Source organism: Mizuhopecten yessoensis, unplaced genomic scaffold (assembly GCF_002113885.1).
Source record: "Mizuhopecten yessoensis strain PY_sf001 unplaced genomic scaffold, ASM211388v2 scaffold7201, whole genome shotgun sequence".
NCBI lineage: Eukaryota > Metazoa > Mollusca > Bivalvia > Pectinida > Pectinidae > Mizuhopecten > Mizuhopecten yessoensis.
In genome coordinates, this window is record NW_018406931.1 from 572138 (window position 1) to 595035 (window position 22898).

Consider the following 22898-nt stretch of genomic DNA (forward strand, 5'->3'; position numbering starts at 1 on the left):
CCCCCCCCCCCCCCCCCCCCCACACACACACACATACCCACCATCGCTCTGTGAGGCTGATGCCTTAATTGTCCTGTGTTAAGATGATTTGATTAGAGTATTAAACACATCACCCCTGCTCCCCTCCCCCCTTTTATGAGGCTGATGCCTTGTCCTGTGTTTAGATCATCCCTACTTTACCCCTCTTTATAATGTCAGCTGATATCTTGTGTTGTGTTCAGAAGTCCTACTAATATTTACAGAATAGACAACAAACCCTTCACCGACCCTTCACTGGGATTGGAACCACTTGTGGTGTCATTAGTAGATAATTATTTCCACTCGACCAGACTGGATTTACCGGGGATGACATCTGTAAATCTTGTTGAGCTAGAATACTAGTAGTAAATCACCAGTAAATTGTAACAGGATTCTTATGTTATGTACCATTCTAGTCCAGAAGTTTTTAGCAGTTAGAGAAAAATTGTCTAAATTATTAAAAAAAATATTATCTTGACAAGTCTTATCCAATCTAGTGTGTGTTTCTTAACGAAAAGCTATATTTGTATTTTTGTCAAAGGCATCAAATTCATTTAAACTAGTCTCAATTCATACTCAATGTATTTTAGAAGTCCTTTATATATTAATGGCAATATACAACAAATGCTGCTGAAAGAACAAATCTTATAGAACAAACCATTTGAGATGATCAAGTTTTGCGAAATTCCTTGCTGGCCATATACTATATATATTTGTAGAATTTTGCTGAACTGATTTTTTTTTTTTATTAATTAAGGGACTTTTTACCGCTTTGACATGAACTGCTGAAGCCATAAAACATTCAAGAAGACTTCTGAAAAAACCATTTTGAAGACTAAACTTTGGGAAAATATTCTTATTGATTGACATTCGAAATTGTTAAATTAGCTTAAGGATTTTATCAGGCCCTAGCGATATGGCATTGCCTAATAGGAATTGAGGAGGAAATTGACACGCTGATGACATGTTCAGGTCTGATTTGCATCTGCCTAATCTGATGTTTCAAATTAAATGACCTCATTTTCAACCAAGACTACTTCAAGAAAATCCAGCAGGATGCCATTGATGGCAGAAATATATAATGTTAACACTAAACACTTAAAGGTGATTAAAAGGATAATTTATACTTTAAGTTCCCCAGGAGGAAGCTGCAGCTGGTTTTAATGGTTTATTGGTCCTGCCTTGCACTTCAATGTATTTTTCAAGACTGAGTTAAGCTCAGAAGATGCCAGTTTTGATAATGTATATGTATGTAATTTTTCTGCAAATCTTACTTATTTCTTCAATAAACACCATATCAATTAACTTTTTCACCCCTGGAATTTCATAATGAACTATTCCAACCTTTGAATTGGTCAAGACGATGAAATTAAAAGATTTTGGTTTATTGTAGACCATTTCATGCCATTACCCTCATCATCCACTATACATATATCTCTTGTTCCTTAAACCAGAGACATATCAAAAGATAGCTGGTATCACGTTCATGTCTCATTCTTACATTAAAACAGGACATTTAAAATTTGATTCCATTGGAGCTGGGCGTTTATATAGATATCTATGGTATGTGTTAATGCTGTACATTTTTAGAGATAGCTACGGTATGTGTTAATGCTTTGAAGATTTTTTTATGTCTTTATGTAATTAATTTTCCTATACAGAAAAATGGATGTACATTATGGGGGAGGAGGTGAGGGGTACGACAAAACGAATAAAACCTTATTAGGCCGCTTGTATTTATCTTTTGGTTAGTTAAACACAATTCTATTTTTGCGTATGAAGAAGTTACATTTGTAGAAGGCTAATTACTGCAGTGGTCTTTCATAAGTTCATCCAATGTTCAAAATCAACATCACATGCAGTTAGTTCATTCCTTTGACAAAAAGATATATCGTTTATCGAATCTTCCTGCATTCAGGGATTAGTTTCCACTTTGAATCATTTTACAACCAAATTTTACGGTAACCGTGTACAAATTATGCAAGAATTATTGATAAGGTGGTTTTTTATCGCTAATATACATGTGGAAAGTAAAAAGATTTAACATGAAGACCTTATTTAGTGGAAATATCAGTGAAATACTGTACACTATATGTTGTGCTGTGCTCTACCTAGCTGTTCAAATAGGTACAGACATATGCATGATCAGGTAAAAAGTAGAAGTTGGAATGCTGGAGACTTTGTCAAATAACTTTGAAACATATTTTCCAGGATTGATTACATATACATATGAGTCTATCGGCTATTATATACAAATTTAGACAAAATCATCTCCAACACCAACACATCTCATGCAGTCCACTTAGGTCTGCAGTAATGATGAAGATACCCACTTATCATCTGTTGAAGTGACAGATTGTCACCAGAACATTTTTAGTAGTTCATGTACGAGTCATCCTTGCCGCTCGATACATTCTCAGTAAGATATTTGTTGCATTAACCTTTTACTTTGATTTAGCTTTTAAGGTATTAAATCATGAATATTGGTTTTAGAAGAAAAACCTCAATTAAGCTTGGATTGAAATCACAGTGTGTACCGTATGTACAATAATATGAATCCTTTCTTATTGTCATTTCATTAATAATTTTCTTGTTTTTCCTTGATTGTGTTTCATTTAGGCACTAACTCATTCATGCACCTCTGACACATTTGAACTCTTCTAATTCAAAGGTTGAATAGTTCATTATGAAATTTCAGCGGTGAATGAGCTAAAGCTATTTCTTAATTATCATTCAATTTAAGAGGTTTTTCAAAACTTTGTGATTTCCATTGATTTAACATGGCTTGAAATTTTCCTCAAATTTGAATTGTCGCATAAACTTAGGAATCCTGCTTTAAAAAACATAAAATCAATAGTGCTTTTATGTAAATATTGAACATAACTATATTTTATAACCTTCTACATCTCAGTGATGCTGGTAGTGATCATGTTTACAACTTAACTTTGGTGAAGGAATTAATGATTTAATGATGTGATGTACCAGTAGTGGATTCTGACTACAATGTAATACAGATGTGCATGATTGGGTAGTAGCAACAAAATAGTGTGTTTACGTAGGATTGTAGATATGTATGTAGTACCTATTGGATAATGATTTCCCCGGGGAAATACAACATATATGTCGCTACACTTTCAGGTTATAAAACACACAAGTTCTAGACTACACTTTCAGGTTATAAAACACACAAGTTCTAGACTGACGTAGTAATCTGTATTTAGAAATAGTTAGACGGATGTCATGGAATTGATGGACTACAACATGTTTTTCTTTCAGACATTTTAAGCTGAAATAGGAAGTAAAGCGTTTCCCTGCACGCATTGCTGCTATTTCGTCACATGTGTTTTCTCTGGTCCAATAACAGATGGAAATATTTGTAAATTATTCCTGGTTGACTATAAATAATCTTGATATTACTTAAATTCATCTCTAAACAATTTATGCTACATTAATTATGATGATGATTCAAGAGGTGGTTGAGAATTGTATGAGGTGTTTTTAAATACCGCGCTACAAAAGTGGAAGTGTCAGTTAAAGGATTAGTGGGAAAATTGTTTGCGCCATTTTCTTAACATCTGTTAAAATAACTGTTATGTTACTAATTATGTGTTTTAACCCTTTATGCATATCTGACAGAAATTTGATCGTAAGCTTAACATATGCCAACCAAAACACTTCCAAAGGATTTAAGTATTCGAAATAAATAAAGAAATGGCATTAAGAAGGCAGATCTTTTCATCCCTTTCTCCTTCCGCATTTCTTTCACTAACAGGTAATCTGTCCACTCATCCATCGCCGCTCAGGAAAGAACATGCCATACCAATGATCGAAAAAACGTATTTAGCATTTCCGATTGCTAGGACTGATCCGGTAATTCTGTCTAAATTGATGTAGTGCACACCTCATTCTTTGGATCAGGCAACAAGATTATAGCATCTTGTTTTGCAAAAATAGAATTCACTCAAAATTTTCTGATGATCCATCAAGCTTTGATAATTCTATATTTTTGGTCCTGTTAATGAGGAAAGGAGTATGCAGTGCACTTTGCATTATAGGATGTTGAAGGGAATGTCAATATTACTGACAATTTCCAATCTTAAGTTCAACAGTTCTAATTTAAACATTGAAAGATATTTCCTGTCAGCCAGTGGTAACCTAGAGAGTGTGACTGAAAGATATTTCCTGTCAGCCAGTGGTAACCTAGAGAGAGTGACGTCAGGTACGATCTAAAATGTGATGTTTACATCTATCATCTAACCATCAAAGGAAGTTCTTTGTCAGAATCTCCATCAATTTGATCTTACCTTCTCATACAAAAACGATTATATTGGCAAAATGTTATAATAAGTAACATTTGGATAAAAATGCATGAACCACTCCGACTTCATCTAAGAGATTATGTAGAGATGCACTAAAGAATGGTGGTTGGTCAGCATGTTTATCAAACTCGAGTTCATTATTTTTCTAATTGTTTAAAGACACAAGGTTTAACGTTATATCTGTATCTGAGTGATTTCTATACAAATGACAACCTACAATGAACAAAAGATCGCCAATTTCTGTTAGAGTGATGAGAAGGTAGGAGCACATTTTGTATTCTGTAAGGTTGGTAAGCTATCATTCCAATCAGCAATGCTTTTCTATTGGTATGCAGGATGATATAGCTTCTATCGGGATGATTTATTCAGCTTCATTAGGTATTGGATTAGTGAGAAAAGAAAAGAAATAAAAAAAGTGTGTCTTGTATTCAAAATGCATGCAGAATATCAATTAGCTCAATGACAAATTTGGATCACATATACCATTTTAATTAAGATCAATTAACTTTTTGTAAGTATGTAAAGTATTGACAAACCGTTCAACACTTCTATGACAAACAAAAACCTCTTTTGATTCCATGAGGATATCAGCATCCTTTCATGCTGGTTTGATTGAGTCTCAATGTATTTGAAATTCATCAACACAAAACCCCCCATCATAGGTTATGTTTTAATTACGATTTGTGACTTCATGTGAAGTTTAATCCTTTGCTAATAAACTCATTTGATTAAAAAGTCCATTTGAATAATGACCTACCTCCAAATGTAAAGACATGCATTGATTGATTGTATTCAATACATATAAGACATCCTGGTTGCTCGGAGACGAATGATTTTAGTGCCACAGATTAATTTGTGGATGGTGTATTTTTATTCAAGCAGGATAAATTCAAAGACATATCAGGCAATATTCTAAAGATTGGACACCCACATCAATATTTTATCCTTTCATTTATATATAGCATTAACCAGATATATGTTCATAAAAACCTTTTCAAAACAAATTGGATTGAAGGCTTCCAATTAAATATGTAATCACTAATACCAGATCAGTGCTTTCTAAAATGACCCGGGGCTAATCGTAGAAAAATGTGTCTCGGTAGACAATCTGGAATGATGGCTTCAAAGAGTAATGTACTTCTACCTTGTGCATGATTTTTGATGTTAGCCTAGAACAGTGGATTCAAAACTCATTACTCTGACATCATCTGAGCTTCATGTAAGATTGCTTGTAGACCTTTTGTAGAATACAACATCTGCTCCGTGAAATACTACAGCATCATATCAATAGAGGGTCCTAAAGCAACACGATGGTTTTCCATCAGGGATGGCTGCAGTTCAGGTTTTTGTACAAATGTCAGAATATTATAAACACTCCAGGGGAAAGCTGTAGTGGGTTTTTGTGGAGGCGACACTGAGAATCAGAAACGTTAGACAATGTTGACCTCGTTGACATCTAATTTCAAGGGATTGGCAAGGAAAATCATTCCATGACAATATTTGGTGCTGCTTTTTGATCAATGACATTTAAGTCTATCCTACCCACAGAAACATAATTAAATCTCATATTGGTTTCCTGTTCTTAAAGCTCTATCATTTGGAAAGTTGATTTTTTATCTTTCAGTTTATATCAGATTTCAGCATCTCTATAACCTGACACCTATTTTTTCAAGATTTTTCATCAACGAAAACAACTTCACTGTTGAATATAAATCAGAGCTAGATCAATATCGAATGTAGTTTCTGATAGTGCTGCAGTGTATCGTAATAAGAGTTGAAAACTTTGTAGAAAAAAGTAATTAGAATCGCTACATGAAGGTCTCTGTTTCTCATTCGAATGCTATTGAGTTAGTACAGTGTACAGACCCGTAGCTGCCTATACGCTTTTATGCAGGTGAATCCACCAAATTCACCAAATAAAACAAAAACACTGTTTGTTAACCCCCATGCCCTTACCAAGGCCCAGTTTTGGACCTGTTCTTAAATAAATCCACTCCGAACAAGGGCTATAGCTCACAACTGGTGCAAGGCTGTCTAAACCGAACCCTTGATGCTGCAAAAATTGAGTAACCAGTATACAGTACTGTATTTGACATAATAAGGGCACTGCATGGACATATAGATAAATGACGAGTCTCTTAATTCCATTGTGAAGTTGAACTCCCCATAAAAACAGCAGATCAGTCTGAAATATTCCATTGGTATGTATGATCAGAAGTTAAGGTTCCACAGCAACTATACTTCCATACATTGGCTTGTGTACAGTGTCATTTTGGTGGCAGAAGTTGTCCAACAAAGATATTAAAGAATTATTACAGAAAAAAAAGAAGAAAAATGGAATTATAAATTCCAGAATGGAAAAAGCCAGAATTTTGTAATGAGCATTTTAGTTGTTGTTTTGAAAATCCTGGGGGATGACTGTATCGAAGCAAATGCTCTTTTCAGTCCAACACACAGTGAGTACCAGTATTAATACATTTATATACATTTTTATGTAAATGTGAACCTGTGTAACAAGAAAACCTGTTTATTCTGAACAGAACAATTTGCACTGTTTGTGTTCAGTTTAGACAGGTTTCACTGATAATTTTGAAATAAGGAAATAGTTAATAAAAAAGTATATATAACATAACTGGAAGCTGACAGTGCTTTCACCAAACAGCTTAACCCTGGTTGCACTAAACAGACATTACCTAAATGATGATCTGTATGTAGTGAAGGAGGAAGAAATACTGATGACTGTTACAGCACTTGATCATTTGCTTTTTTCCAAAAGCCGTTAATGATTAATTGTTGTAGAAACAATGAAGTACAAAGAGGCTTTGTATGTTTGTGAGGTCCAGGTTTGGGGAGGCAATCACCCGGTCTTCAGTAGCTGGATTTGCACTAAGCATGAACAGTTTTTATCAGAGATCATTTATCTTGGCCGAATTGGCTATAGTGCACACACACATTTTTCGACATTATAGTACATGCACTCTGAAAACTGATGTAAAATGTTTCACTAGAATCTCTGGCCCGAGATTTATTTATCAGTGGCCAAGGTGTGTGGCACTAAACATCTTTTATGACATTTAAAAGTACAATTTTGTTCAGAAAACATCATTTGAACTTGAGCATGCACTACCATTAATTATTCTGTACACCTCTTTAAAAAAAGCCATCATTATACACTTTATGACATTGATATAAATTCAAATTTTAAATCTTGAATTCAATTGAATCGCAAATGCTGAATTTGTTGAAATTTTCTAGTTTTAGAACTGATAAAAATGTGGCTTGGTAACCAGTGAAACATGCCTGTGTTTGTATACCACCCTGTATACATGTTTCAGTGGTATAGGTTAAATACCTAGAGCTGTGTTTACAGATTTCTGTAATCTTCCTTCTGATTCTGGTAGTTCCAGGGTCGTTTGGCAAACTGATGCTTCATGAACAGGAAGTGTAGCTTTATTGGTTGTCTACCCAGCTAGTTTGTGTGTATGCACTGGAGCAACATACATCACATTAAGTTCGGTAAGAACGGTACACCAACCACTGTAACACTTCACACAATGATTCCTGTATGATTGTGACATCTTGACAACTGTTGGCACTAGTTGGGTAGTCTATGGGGGAAAATATTAATGTACAAAGCTGATCTAGTGCCAGGACAAAGATGATATCATTGTACTGATGCAGTTTAATAAAAATGTCACCTTACTCCTTTAACTCATTCACCCCTGAAGACACATTTGAACTATTACAATTTAAAGGTTGGAATAGTTCATTATGAAATTTCAGGGGTGAATGAGTTAAATACAGGTAATCTTTCAATAAACTTTTTGAATTGGTTAAGATGTTGATCAGTACAAGCTAAATTCTGTCTTTTTTTTTTTTTTTAATTTTGGTTTGTTGAGAATTTGAAGGCTGATAGCATACATTGTAGATTAAATTGACTGGTTCAATATATAACTGTCAACTATTGAAAGTAAGGAGATTATTTTGATATTTTGGTGCAATGATTGATTATACATCTCACACAAATTCGATTACATATTCATTGATTGAGGAGTGTTGCATACAAAAATTGTGCTAAAATTGAGTCTCCTGCCCAGGACAGTACATGGTTATGTCCCTTTGATATTTTGTATACCAATGTCTGTCTCGCTTTGGTTGACTTTGGATTGCTCACAATACAACTGCTTTGTTTTTACAGGGTCTTGGTAAACCTGTTAGTGTGATCATTGTATTTAAGGATTATTTGGCAAGGATCAAGGTAAACAAAACAAAAACGGATTATGATCACAGGAATTCAGTTTATTTGGACAAGTATAGGATCTACTAAGTCTAAAACAATGGATCAAGACTATTTGGACAAATGTAGGAAGATCTCTAATGTTTCAAATAATGGTTCATAATTATTTGAACAAATGTAGGAGGATAATTCTAAAGTCTCACAAATGGTTCATGACTCCACACCAAAAGATGTAGTCATTACATGTTAATGTAATGTAAAGAACGACTCCGTTTTTCAGTTTTTAATGCTAAACACCAAGCATGCTTATATTATGCAAGCATCAGTTAGCAACACATTCTTTTTATTGTGGGCCTTTTGTTGTAAGCTTTGGCCTCCCGCCCAGTTGTTTTGTTACGCTGTCGTTCGTATAATTACGACTAGTGATCGGACAGTTAGTGTAGCCATGCTAACAAAGTACATGTGTTTTTTACAAGGGAGATAATCTAAGGGCGTGTCAATAGAATATTGTACAATAACCAATGTTCATGTTGAGGCCATCTTCATATCAAACTGAGGCACAACAAGTTGTAAAGGAGTAATTTCTAACATTTTATTGTTATTTCAGCATTTGGGACTCAAATTTAAAAGTGCATGCTGGCCAACACTGATAATACTCAAAGTGATGCCAACAATTATGATTGATTGATAATCATACCATTATGTATGAACTGATAAGCTTACAATGGAAATGCAAAGAGTAAAATGATAAGGGGAAATAACTCTTTTAATGTAAATGATTTTGGAAGGAGTTAGGGGTCAATTGGTACAGAAACTTCTAAACCGTTTGTTCACTATGATCTATATATTTTACTGGACCTGATATTTGACAAGCTGTTGTCCATTGATATTATATACCAACATCTTTAAAGTAAATGGGTTTGTGACATTCGTCTTGTTGACCATCCCTTCTGATGTTGTAATAATTAACTTGCGTCATCAGGCATTTTGTACTTGGTGATACAGACAGTTGTCATGACAGATGTTCATCAACAAGTTTGCACGTAGTACACATAATACAGACCATTATCACCGTAACAGCAAAGCATATACTGTACTGGAGTCATACTGTACTCGGTGCACGGTCTGGTAAAGTCTGTGTTAGTCGAGGGGCCGTTATACAGGTTTCAAAAACATGATGAAGTAGAAAGCTGATTAAATTAAGATGATAGATAACGTGATCCTGAGTGCTCTTATTGGCTCATACATGACACCATTTGTCAAAGTTAATTTTTGTTTGTCAATTTCTATTTCTGTTAGTGTCACTCTTCTTGGGCATAAACATATTTTGTATTGGAATATGATGATTGCTTTCCAAAAAAAGTTCACAAGAAAACTTCAGTATATCTTTATAACAGTTATGATGAGCTGCCATGAGATATAGTTTACAAAAAAAAGGGGTTTTTTTTTCATTTTTTTTCCCCCTGGGCTAGAATTTTAGATTAAAGATACTCCTAGAAAATTACCACTGTTATTCAAACAATTTTAACATTTTAATTAATAATTCATTAAAATATAATAAGTTTACATTATAGAAAGCTGTTATTAACTGGGTTACCTGTAGACTGTTATATCCTGGTAGCTCATTTGATTACATTATAGAAAGCTGTTATTAACTGGGTTACGTGTAGACTGTTATATCCTGGTAGCTCATTTGGTGATTTTAGATGTATTTATCATAAAGAATATTTCTGTTTAAAAATGGCAATTTCAGAAGTCTGAATGGTCAGATGTTTTTGTGGACCCGATTGACCCAGACATGACCATTAGCCATACCATTTAAAAGGTCTATCATGTTCAGATACACTTACCTGCAGGCTGCTGGCAAAGTCTGCCTCTGCTTGATGCTGTGATGGTTTAAGCTATACATATAGCAGAAATAAGGATCCCAAAAACTGTCACTACACATTGAGAAACACCTTTTTTCCGGCATGACTATAGCTTTGATAAATCATTTCTAAAAGGTAAACTATACGTTGCAGGACTTTTTGTGAAAAAAAAGATAAAGATGAAATGTAATCAACAATAGTGTTCTGAGGGTAAAAAAAATCTGCTGGACTAGACTGGGTTCGCACCCTAGACTTCCGGTTGTTGTACTATAGCTGTAATAGATTGGCTACTAATTGGTCAACAAAAGTGTGCTTGCTCAAATGTGCTACAGTTACATCTAAACGGATGTTAAGGGGAGGTAACTGTGTGTAAGACAAATAGCAGGACAGTGGGACAGCTGGGATCTTTAAGAGTGCTGGTTTTGGGGTTTTTCCATTACATAATAAATATTGCAGGGAGGTTAAGTTTGTATGGTCCTGACAGTCTTATAAAGAGGTTTGGTTTTATTCACCTTTTAAAGATGTTGGGTTTAGGTAATTATGTACAAGATTGTTGAATGTTTTCAAGGAGAAGATCAGATTGATGGTTATGAAAAATATTAGTTTTACAAACCAACTGTCCAAACTTTGAGTGAACTGATTTCCCTAGGTTTTCCTGACAGACATAAATATTGCAATTCTTGATTTGTACGTGGTTATGTTGAGTCATTACATATTCATGTTCTTCATTTCATTTCTTTAACATTTACACATTCAAAAAATCTCCCCAAACGGGAAATTGGGGAAAATCCATCTTTACTTTTTTTTTTCACACTGTTTTAAAAATAGATATCAGAAAGTTGTTCTGTTTTCCTGATGTTCGAGGAAATAAGCATAAGTTTTTATCTTTTTCTTTTACTTTTTTCATTTTTAATAGATTTCTAATTGATAGAATATTTATATTATGCCTCCATCACCATTATTTGCTATCAACACCCACTGCTCTTCCCCTCCTGGATCCCATGCCTCTTTTTCCTCCTTCACATATCTTCTCCATTAAATTCTATCATCACTTCGTTTAACACCTGTACGTTATATGTTATATACGTACCTGGAGTGACGTACCTGGAGTGACGTGGTGTGTTTACCGATCACCATTACACGGCTGGTAACTAGTCTAGGCGGTGATATACAACGTATGCTTTATAACAGGAGGGAATAATTACCCACTGAGTCAGTGGTGTATACTACTTTAGTATTGTCTTTGATTTACGGGTGGGTCGAACCAATTAGCATTGAGGTATTGAGACGGACCACATGGTACATATCATATTAGAGCAAAGAGGTTACTATTGCTTAAGGGTTAAATACTTACTGCTTGCTTGTTCTTCAAATTTAATGTTACATAATAATTTTTCACAAAAATTTGTCATTGTTTTAAGAAGTTATGTCTTTCATATTTTATGATTGACGATGAAATTTCCATATATTTTTAAAGAAAAAAAAAAGGAAATGGTTATTGATGGTTTATGTCTTACCTGTTGGTATAAAGTTTTTATTATAAGGGATAATCTTTTGGTAGCAATATGTGCTTTGACATTCATACTGGAGACAGAAATGAAGTATGAGGCTAAATGTCTTGTACGTTTGATAATAAATACTGTTTCCATGTGTCTTTGTCTCATATATACTCCGTTATAATGAATTCCCTGGAGATTACTTGATCCTAGGTATGGTACGTGTGATTTATGTAATCTGTTGACATCAAATTGACGTAGACCTGTATTGAAAAACTCTGATGGCGCATATCTGATTAATAGATATGAGAGATGACCTTGACCTCAGTTGATCTACTTCTATACCACATCCCTGGTATATGTCACTCTCACCTGTATACCATTGATATGAGAGATGACCTTGACCTCAGTTGATCTACTTCTATACCACATCCCTGGTATATTTCACTCTCACCTGTATACCATAGATATGAGAGATGACCTTGACCTCAGTTGATCTACTTCTATATCCCATCCCTGGTATATTTCACTCTCACCTGTATACCATAGATCTAAGAGATGACCTTGACCTCAGTTGATCTACATCTATACCCCATCCCTGGTATATTTCACTCTCACCTGTATACCATAGATCTAAGAGATGACCTTGACCTCAGTAAATCTACACTTATACCACAGCCATAGTATATTTATCTCTCACCTGTATACCATAGATATGAGACAATAGATCTAAGTGATGACCTTGACATTAGTTACATACACTTACACCATAGCAATATTATATTTCCCTGTCACCTCTTTACAATAGATCTAAGAGATGACCTTGACCTCAGTTGATTTACATGTTTTATTTCACTGTCACCTGTACAAGATTTCAACTTTAACCTTCTGGATGTAGTCACTACCTACTCAAACTTTCTGCAGCATTAGAGATATTGCTTTGATGTCTTTTGGTAACTGTTTATATATGAAAACTGTTTTTATCGACCAATCCCATTAAAAACTTAAATGTGTACTCCAAATCAATGGCTGATTAGAAACCCTGGTGTATACTACATATCTTCAACATCATTGTTTTACTGTGTTTACGGCTTCATGCTAGATATCTTCACACCAAACAACCTTCAGCTTTCACATTAAAAATTCATAGTTGATATAGATACCAAAACACTGCTTGTGAACTTCAAACACTACGTAGGTGTCAACACTCCAGAGTTAGTTGTATGTATTATTCCACACTATATATACAGGTTTCTGAAGACTGTGTCTCTTCTATTGTTCAAGAGAAAATAAACGAGAGTTAAAGACTCGACAGTCTTAAAACACTAGGTAGCACCCTTTCTACAATAGACACTTGAATATACAGTAAGCTGTCTACACCAGACATATTTGGGTACAGAATAGACAAGAAAAAACTGTATATCCTGAACACCATTGTGTTCAGATGAGACAGGGTTTCAGATTACAAAGTTAATTTCAATTCACTCAGTATAAAAACTTAAGATAATACAGCAAAACGTTGTCATATTGCTGTGTTTTCTGAAGTGAAATTTTGGCGTTATAAAGAGGTTTGGCAAAATATCAAGGGATATGTATAAAGGGATTCAGGAAAAGGAGGACCTTGAAATATGCTGAAAAATTAAGTGAAGTAGAAAATAATCTGATGAAAATTATGTCAAGGTTTTGCTGTAGCTTTTGTCAGTTATCACTTAAATACCCTAGTCTAAATCATCGTTCATGTAGAATATTTTACAGGTACCTTATGTCAATGTAGAACTCATTTGAACTCAAGGAAATGAATAACACATACTGTTTTAAGGTAGCATATCCCTTAAATTGAGTTTCTATTTATTGGTTTATCTGGTTTGTTATCTAGACATATTATATTTGCACTTGTATCAATAATATTAGTCAAACTGTAATAGATAGATTCATGCAGGCAGACAATATTTGTAACATGAACATTCCTTTTCCAATTAGATTTAAGCTTAGCTCACAGGTTAACTGTTTACCCCCTAACATCCATGATGCACAAAGTACAGCACTCCCTCATATCAAATATCTTGTCAGTACAGCACCGAGTCCCTGACACCCATTGTACTGCCAATGTCCTGTCAGTACAGCACCGAGTCCCTCACACCCATTGTACTGTCAATATCTTGTCAGTACAGCACCGAGTCCCTGACACCCATTGTACTGCCAATGTCCTGTCAGTACAGCACTGAGTCCCTCACACTCATTGTATTGTCAATGTCCTGTCAGTAAAGCACTGAGTCCCTCACACCCATTGTACTGCCAATGTCCTGTCAGTACAGCACTGAATCCCTCACACCCATTGTACTGCAAATGTCCTGTCAGTACAGCACTGAGTCCCTCACACCCATTGTACTGCCAATGTCCTGTCAGTACAGCACTGAGTCCGTCACACCCATTGTACTGTCAATGCCCTGTCAGTACAGCACTGAGTCCCTCATACCCATTGTACTGCCAATGTCCTGTCAATACAGCACTGAGTCCCTCACACCCATTGTACTGCCAATGTCCTGTCAGTACAGCACTGAGTCCCTCACACCCCTTGTACTGCCAATGTCCTGTCAGTACAGCACTGAGTCCGTCACACTCATTGTACTGTCAATGCCCTGTCAGTACAGCACTGAGTCCCTCATACCCATTGTACTGCCAATGTCCTGTCAGTACAGCACTGAGTCCCTCACACATGTTTCCTGTCAGTAATGTCCTGTCAATAGCTCTGATGCTTGTTCATTTCTACCTCCTGTTGAGGGCACTATTACTTCATAGCACCAACAATAGACAACAAGTTGAGTGAACTCATTTCTTCACTGATAATATTGTCTTAGTTCTGTCTGATACTTGTAAATCAAACCTTATAATGTCTCCTATCACGATATGTTTGTATGACATTATACCTATAAACCAGGTCCAGACAGTCAAAACACAAGACACAGTTCAGCTGCTGTCAGTCTGGAGAAATAGAGTTTTTGGCACCAATATTTAAATGTTTGCACAGTGGATGTGACATAATGGGTTTTTTTCTGGACACTCCATGACAGACCATCTCTCAGAAGTACTAGTGGCAGTTGTGTATTACATAAAGGTTTTACTGGTTTGTCCTGTTCTTCAGAGCAAGACAATGTATGAGGACAACTCTAAGGTTCTACTAGACTGGCTAAGAGTTAAATACTACATGTCTTAGCTTTGCATGTTTTCAATGAGAACAGGATTGACTGCTTAACATTCAGCATTAGGGTTATGGCAACAACTGGTTCACCCATTATCAGTATAATGTGACCAGGCGGAATGCTGTGTTGGGTGCCTTCGGCATGGCATTTCAGTGAGATAGCACTATAAAGTTGGCATCATATCCGCGCTACCACAAGGAGGCAAGCACACCAACATACATTGTCTCCTGCATACACACACGCAAGCATGCATACACTACAAACATGGAGGCACGTCCTTAACTGACCTTAGCTGTTTATAGGACGTTAAACAAAATTAAACCAAACCAAACTTCGGTGCGAAGGTGATGTTATCATTTATAAAAGAAGGGAAGACGAAATCAAAATTTTGAGTGCAGCCTGTAAGCAAATCATTCTTGATGGAACCTGAGTTGATGTGTTGACAACTCTTTCTTGCAATTAAAAAAAGAATATATTGTTCTTCTTAGAAGCTAAGGCCAATTACCATGATTTATCGTTGTCAACATCTTGCAACATATTTGTGTACTGATGTACCTACAATGCCAACAGACATATGAACTCAGCTGGCATATATAGTCCATGAATTCCGGTAACATCTGTACCACGTATGTAGTAGGTGGGTATCCCATGAATGCTAGCCACAATAATGGAATGGATTGTATCGCAAAAGAACTCTTTTGTGTTGTAAGGTACATAATATATTTCTAAGGCAATTCTACTACCTGTCATGTTATCAGATTGTTCCTTTGTCCGAACCACCATCTTGTTGGCAGAACTTTGGCATCACACCTGATTCGGGTACATTGTTTTTCTGCCATGATATAATAGTACAGTTTATTGGGAGTTACTGCTTCAGTACAAACAGGAAAAATTAGGCACTCGTAGACTAGTGTTGTAAAGTCAAAACAACTTGTTTTCTCACTTTGTGAGCATGTGTAATGTGTTGTCATGATATTAATTGTTTTAGAATTGAAAATACATCGAACATTGATTTAGGTATGTTGACTATCAGCAAGACACAAAATTACCACTTATGACAACCTTAATTATTCTAAATAGAAAGGGTCATGTTCTAGACTGACCTATCTAATATAATGTGTCTTCCTTTGAACGGTGCCCAGATATGGGACGCCCCCATACGTTAAGCACTGCTTTGACTTTGAATGGTGGATCAGGAGGACTTCTGCTGGTAGCTGAGTAATGGGTCAAAGGGTTCATCTTTATCTCAGCCTCCGAACCCAACCTTAACCAGGACAAATGACATGCACTGCTTATGCCAACCTTCTTCAGTCATATGACTTGGGAATAATCCTCAGGTCACGTGACTAAACCTCACCCAGCCTATCCCCTTCCATCAGTGCTGGGGATTCAGGGTTACTGTAGCCAAAGCAATATTCAGACATTTTACAAAAAACTCTATGAATCTGGGATGGATTGATGTCCATCTCCTTGGTGTTTGTTGGGGTCAGCCATTATAAGTTGAACTGGTGATATTATCATTCAGCTTCTAACATTTCTGACATTCAACGTTCATGTTTTATTACATTTGCATGGATCTGTAATTGAAGTACCAGACCAGAAACTTTGTGACATATTACTAACTGTTGTTTAAATGGGCATTGTGGTATTATCTATGCTTGCTAAACACTTTAATGATCTGGTCATATGTCACATCTGGAAAATATAAAAACGTGTCCCGAATTGTTTAGATTTTTTGTAAGCACTTGTTGAGGAGTGATATGCAATTGACACTATTGTATGTACCGTCACGATGTAATGTGTATCTCCCTATTTTGTATTGTATGTACCCCCACTATGTAATGTACCCTCACTATGTAATGTGTATCTCCCTATTTTGTATTGTATGTACCCCCACTATGTAATGTATATCTCCATATTTTGTATTGTATGTACCTTCACTATGTAAGGTATATCTCCCTATTTTGTATTGTATGTACCCTCACTATGTAATGTATATCTCCATATTTTGTATTGTATGTACCCCCACTATGTAATGTATATCTCCATATTTTGTATTGTATGTACCTTCACTATGTAAGGTATATCTCCATATTTTGTATTGTATGTACCTTCACTATGTAATGTATATCTCCATATTTTGTATTGTATGTACCCTCACTATGTAATGTATCCGGGATCCCCACTATGTAATGTACCCCCACTATGTAATGTATATCTCCCTATTTTGTATTGTATGTACCCCCACTATGTAATGTACCCCCACTATGTATTGTATATCTCCCTAATTTGTATTGTATGTACCCCCACTATGTAATGTACCCCCACTATGTAATGTATATATCCCTATTTTGTATTGTATGTACCCCCACTATGTATTGTATATATCCCTATTTTCAATTGTATGTACCACTTTCTGCACCTATATATTGCTGTCATGGTATTCTGCAGCTTAGAGATGTACTATTTATAAGCAGTCATTTCTTAAAAATATGTAATTTCAGATATTTCTATTTTATCACATGATCAGAAAATTAATACCAATCACAAACAAATGTATTTTAGGAAATGTAACATGCATGATTACAATAGTTTGTAGCTTAGGTATGATGGTAATTGAAGTCTATTATAATGATTACTGGGGCATGAACTGCTGAAGTTCTGAGATATTTTTTGGAACTAAAAATTCCTTTGAGATAAGGCATCAAAGAATCAAGATAGTGTATGCAGGAAGTCCAGGTCTTTTCCTCCCCAACCCTAAACAAAATCCCTGTTTTTTTCTCCACCCTCCTGCCAAAAATGTTGAAATAAACGTTTCTCATTCTTTGTAAGATTTTGGTCATATTTTGTAATAAAATTCTAGGTGGTCAATTGGTTTCTCAAGATCTTTTCCACCCCAACCCTTAACATAACCATGGGTTTTTCTCCACCCTCCTTCCAAAGTATTGAAATTAAAATTACTCATTCTTTGTAGGATTTTGTTCATATTTTGTAATCAAATTCTTGGTGGTCAATCTGCTTCCCATGATTATTTTCAGACAACACCTTTTCAATCATAATGAAATTATTAATTTTTTCTATGACAAAAAATGATATATGTTGAAAATATAACCCAGTTTTACCCCGGTACTCATTTTTCATGAAATACCTGGTAAATGTTTTTAACATTTCTTCTTTCAGATCATGATCAATATCATAAATTGTTCTTACAACAAAATGGTAAAAAATACTTAAATTTTCTTTTGTCTGATCTAAAGTTTATGAACATTTTAATAAGTGCACAGATTATGATAATTAAGTTATCAGTAATCAAAATAGAACTCTTTTTTGATCGGAGGTACATATTGTCATAAAATATAGTGTGTAATTATATATATAACCTAATACATGCACATGTGTACACATGTCAAATTTATTCATCAATTTCTTATTCAGTGATTCTTGTGTATTGAATAGATAATGTCATCAGACAATTTCAATGCTTTTATACATCACTGTCAATACAATAAGTTCAACATTGATTTGGACTGGAATTCTCACCAGTTCATTAAAAACAGACAGAGAATTTCCTTATCGCTACTATAAATACTTTTAGCATACTGGAAAAAAGTATTATATTTCAACCTGCCATCAATAAAGACCATAACATTTCCATAACCCATAATATTTACGAATGGATTATTTGAAATGTAAATTGTTAAGAGGAAATCTGTGTAAATAGAGGAGTACATGGTCAGAGTTTCAGCTTGACCACTGGAGTATACATATACACATTGGTCAGTTTGTAACCTGATGTGGTCAATAAGCTCAGCGGCTGCCTAACACTGTTACTGTCAGACACCACACTGCTCAGTAGACCACACTACACTGACCTGTAGACCACCAAACATATCGCCAGCATTAGATCCCCCTTGGTCGGTGTTTACTTAGTGATAGTTCCTCAAAGTACAGCCAATATTTGTTTGCTGGCAGTGAAAAATCTGCTCCACATTAAGTTAGATATGGTTGGGCAAATTTTACGTTTGAAACATGTATTCCAATGTTCTAGTAACTACTACGTAGCAGCATGCATCTTTGTAAGAGGGCATTCAAACCATGCTATATTCAAATGTAACTTTTCGTGAGTATTAAGACCCCCTGCCTATAGTGACCACAAACAGTCTGTGTATGTTTAAAGACTATATTTATCTGAAATGACTGCTTCTTGTCTTAGGGTATTAAGACCACCTGACAATTGGGACCATCTCTGTCTTAATGTGTGTTAAGACAATCTGTCTGAAGTGATTACCTCTAGTCTGTCTACAAAGACCATGTCTACTCAGTGTATACTGACAACCTGTCTATAGTGATCATTTTGAGTTAGAGTGTGTATAAAGATCACCCTGTCTACAGTGACCATCCCAAAAGGAACAGAGATTTGACAAAATTTCACACAACTTTCAAATTGTCTTCAACCACCTCATTCAAGTCTGAATATCATTCAAACTATCTGCTAAGAAAATCATATTTTTGAAAAGTCATTTTTGTTTGATATTATGTTTATCAAACAATAGGTGTCTACAGATGATGGGGCCTCTGACAAGGCTATAACAATGCCAACATACAAAATGTCATAATTCCGACCTGGTAGCATGATTCCCAACCCATTAACATTATTCTGACAACAGACTCTTAATTACGTGAGAGGTGCATATAATTGAGACAGCTAAAAGACATTTTATACTTTATACTTACATAATCGACACTGAAATGTTGTGGAATGTCAGGGCGTTTCTATCCTACCTCCATTGTAATACAATGTGTACAGGTTGTAATGTCTCTATATCCCACCACACTTCCTTGTAAGTTAAAGGATTATTGGGACCGTGCTATTATATACAACCGAAAGGGATTAGTTAACAGACGGATCCATTGCGAGTTGAATAATAAACTTACAATCCAAGCGGTTCCATTTCAGTAAGAAGTTATCATAACAAAGACTGTTACTGGACTTTCACATGACTTGACCAGTTTATGGCGGGGTGTATTTATCCTATCTGTTAACCTATATCCCCCCAATAAGTCCTCATTTCACTAGCTGTCAGTACAAAGCAGGACAGCTTAAGGTATTCAATAAAAATGTTACAATACCTATGTTTTTAATGGAAAATTTTGGAGGTTAATATATCTTTTAGCTCTACAATTTTTTTAAAGAATTCAGTTGCAATTTTTTTCATTTTAATGGGTTGAATTTTTCTTAAACACAGTGGCTTGTGTTCAGGTGGGTGTGACAACTACAGTGTCGTATCTCAAGAGCTGGATCATATATCTCAAGAATGTGGGCAATTAAATCGTCAAACTATTCAGTTATGATAATCGAGATGTACATTACACCGCAAAGTTACATATTCACATGTCCACCTGTGATGATTAAGAAATCCCTAGATATCTTGTGTAATGGCTGATACAGAGGAGTTGTCAATCTTATCATTGGAACTAGCTAGGTCTTGTAATTACTCCTTTTTGTCATCAGAATATCTTTTTGTTGCACTCAGGGTATTTTATTATGTATATCATATACCAATAGATTCAAAACAACAGCTGACAATTAATTAAACTAACAGAACTGCTAATTGAATTTGTGTACAGAGCTCCAATTAATGTCCGCCCACCTTTTTATCACAATAGCACCTTGTTATTTTAACATGATCAGTTTGTATTGTTTCAAAGTTAGTTTATCTAGAGAAAGCTTCATTGGGTTTTCCTCAAGTATCGCATTTGACACTGGACCAATGAATTGATAACTATAATGATTTTAGAGTTTCATTGTGGTATGTCACATTAATATTGGCCTTGAATGGCCACGATACAGATTTTCACATGAACTTGGGAAGCCGATGACAGCTGTCTTTGAAATGAGACATGCAATAGATTTCTTTACATTAGAGACAGATTTCAGCATTCTGTTGGTTAAAATAACCATTGTCAATGTGAAATGTATAAGTAAATATTTCCTGTAACAAACCTTAAAGGTTATTATGTATAGAAATTACCTGTACTTACCTGTAAGACAGACATCTGTGATGAGATTTTCTCACACGTTTATAATTATTATATACTAGCTCGTATAATAAAATCCATCATCAGCGTGGTGCAGTAAATTTCCGCCTGAGTGAAGGTTTACATTGTTGATACGTGAGTAGAGACATTGAGACGACATAATTAACCTACGGCAGTAACTTACCTCCGTACCACAGCACTACAACACAACTGCTGGCTACGATAGTCCTTTATACCAACGAGGACACGACAGCATATTATATGATCATACAATGACCCAGTGACAATGGTTTATCCCTAATTACATCCATGATTACATTATATATAATCTGGAGGCTTGATGGGTAGGATGCTGATGGTTTTAATGTACTAATCTTCTATTGTCTAAACTTATAGTGATGATACTTACTTTAAAGGAATACTAAGTCTTGCTTCCATTGCTGTAGAGTAATGTTCTTAAACAGTAAAATCCAGGAATTTAAATGCAGGATTTGTCAAAAATTTCACTGGAATGAAATCCTTTTCATTAAATCCTTTTTGTCAGATTCAGTAGAATAGGTACCCTGGGAATGGTCAATTTAAAACTCCGGGCTCTGTAAATGTTTGTATTTTATTCACTGTCTGGAATGTTGAAATCGTGGTTCTATCAAAGCAGGTAGTTACACTACAATAGTACAATACAGGTACTGGAACGGAACAGCGGGCAGATCATCATTCAGCCCTACCTCAAATCTCCCGTCATCCCAACCTATATCATACATGACCAGAGTGCAGGCCCAATTAAAACGTTTATCCTTTGAAGGTTAGGAAGGCCCTGGTGCCTGTGTTTATCCAAGTCCCGGCCTGGTTTGGGTATGGTAGACAACCAGAAATCCTGTGTTTATACTGTTAAGCCTGTGTTGAAATGCCAACTGCAGATTGTTTCTAGCAGGCAAGGATTTGTACTGTAGGGGGATCGTAGTGTTGGCTATCTGTACAATATTATATATATATATACATTACAATGTGTATTGTTTCGTGTTAAGCTTATGTGAAGGTGTTAAGGTATTAATTAAACATACAGGTACATTTCCCTCCAGGTGTGGTGAATGATTTATTTTTGTTTAATGTCAAATTAATGCAAAAAATATTGGTGTTAGGATTTATAAAGCTACAGGTTCTGAATCAAAGTGAATTTGATATTGATACAAAATTTGAAGAATATTCTGTCAAGACAATTGATTTTAAAATAATGATCTGCTATGTCATGAAGTTGCTATAACTTGGACCAATAATCAGAAGTGTGGCTTGAAGCTTTTTTAGCTCACCTTATCCTTTGGGCGAGCTTTATGCTATTCTTACCACAGGTTCTAACATCTGTCATCTGTCCGTCAACATTTTCCTTTAAAAGCAAACCTTATAATTCCTCCTGAAAAGACATAAACTACATATTATCTGAATTATTACTGGGAAAAGGAGATCAATGGTGTATGAAAATGTTAAGGCTGTGCCCCCCTTAGAGACAGGTGGGTTGAGCCTTATAGGTTAAATAGTGCTATAGAACAAATATTTCTTCAGATTTATAAGAAATATGAGATAGCCACCATGGTTAGTGGAAGGAATTAAAACTCTTGTCTGCAACCATTACAATAAGAAAAGAAACAGCTGATTGATGCAGGCCCTTCGGACCTTTTGTTCAATGCTCCGTCGGATGAACTTTTTCTTTTAAACTCCTAATGTAG

General features: G+C 35.3%; 2 protein-coding genes across 7 annotated transcripts in view; one reads left to right on the plus strand and one right to left on the minus strand.

The window, feature by feature from the left end:
- Nucleotides 1-22547, minus strand: part of LOC110453226 (G-protein coupled receptor moody-like) — a 41633-nt gene extending 19086 nt beyond the window's left edge. Inside the window, exons 1-2 of one of the 5 annotated variants that reach the window (XM_021502086.1) lie at nt 22485-22547; nt 21587-22148 (exon numbers count right to left, since the gene is read on the minus strand). The gene's annotated coding sequence lies outside the window, so the exon portion shown is untranslated. Of the gene's footprint in view, nt 1-7689; nt 7773-19872; nt 19997-21180; nt 21285-21361; nt 21382-21586; nt 22149-22484 lie in introns of those variants that run through there. The other 4 variants (XM_021502089.1, XM_021502091.1, XM_021502088.1 and 1 more) reach the window with 4 other exon arrangements.
- LOC110453222 (histone deacetylase 6-like) overlaps nt 1-22898 on the plus strand; it is a 185181-nt gene that overhangs the window by 114106 nt on the left and 48177 nt on the right. The window lies entirely within an intron of this gene.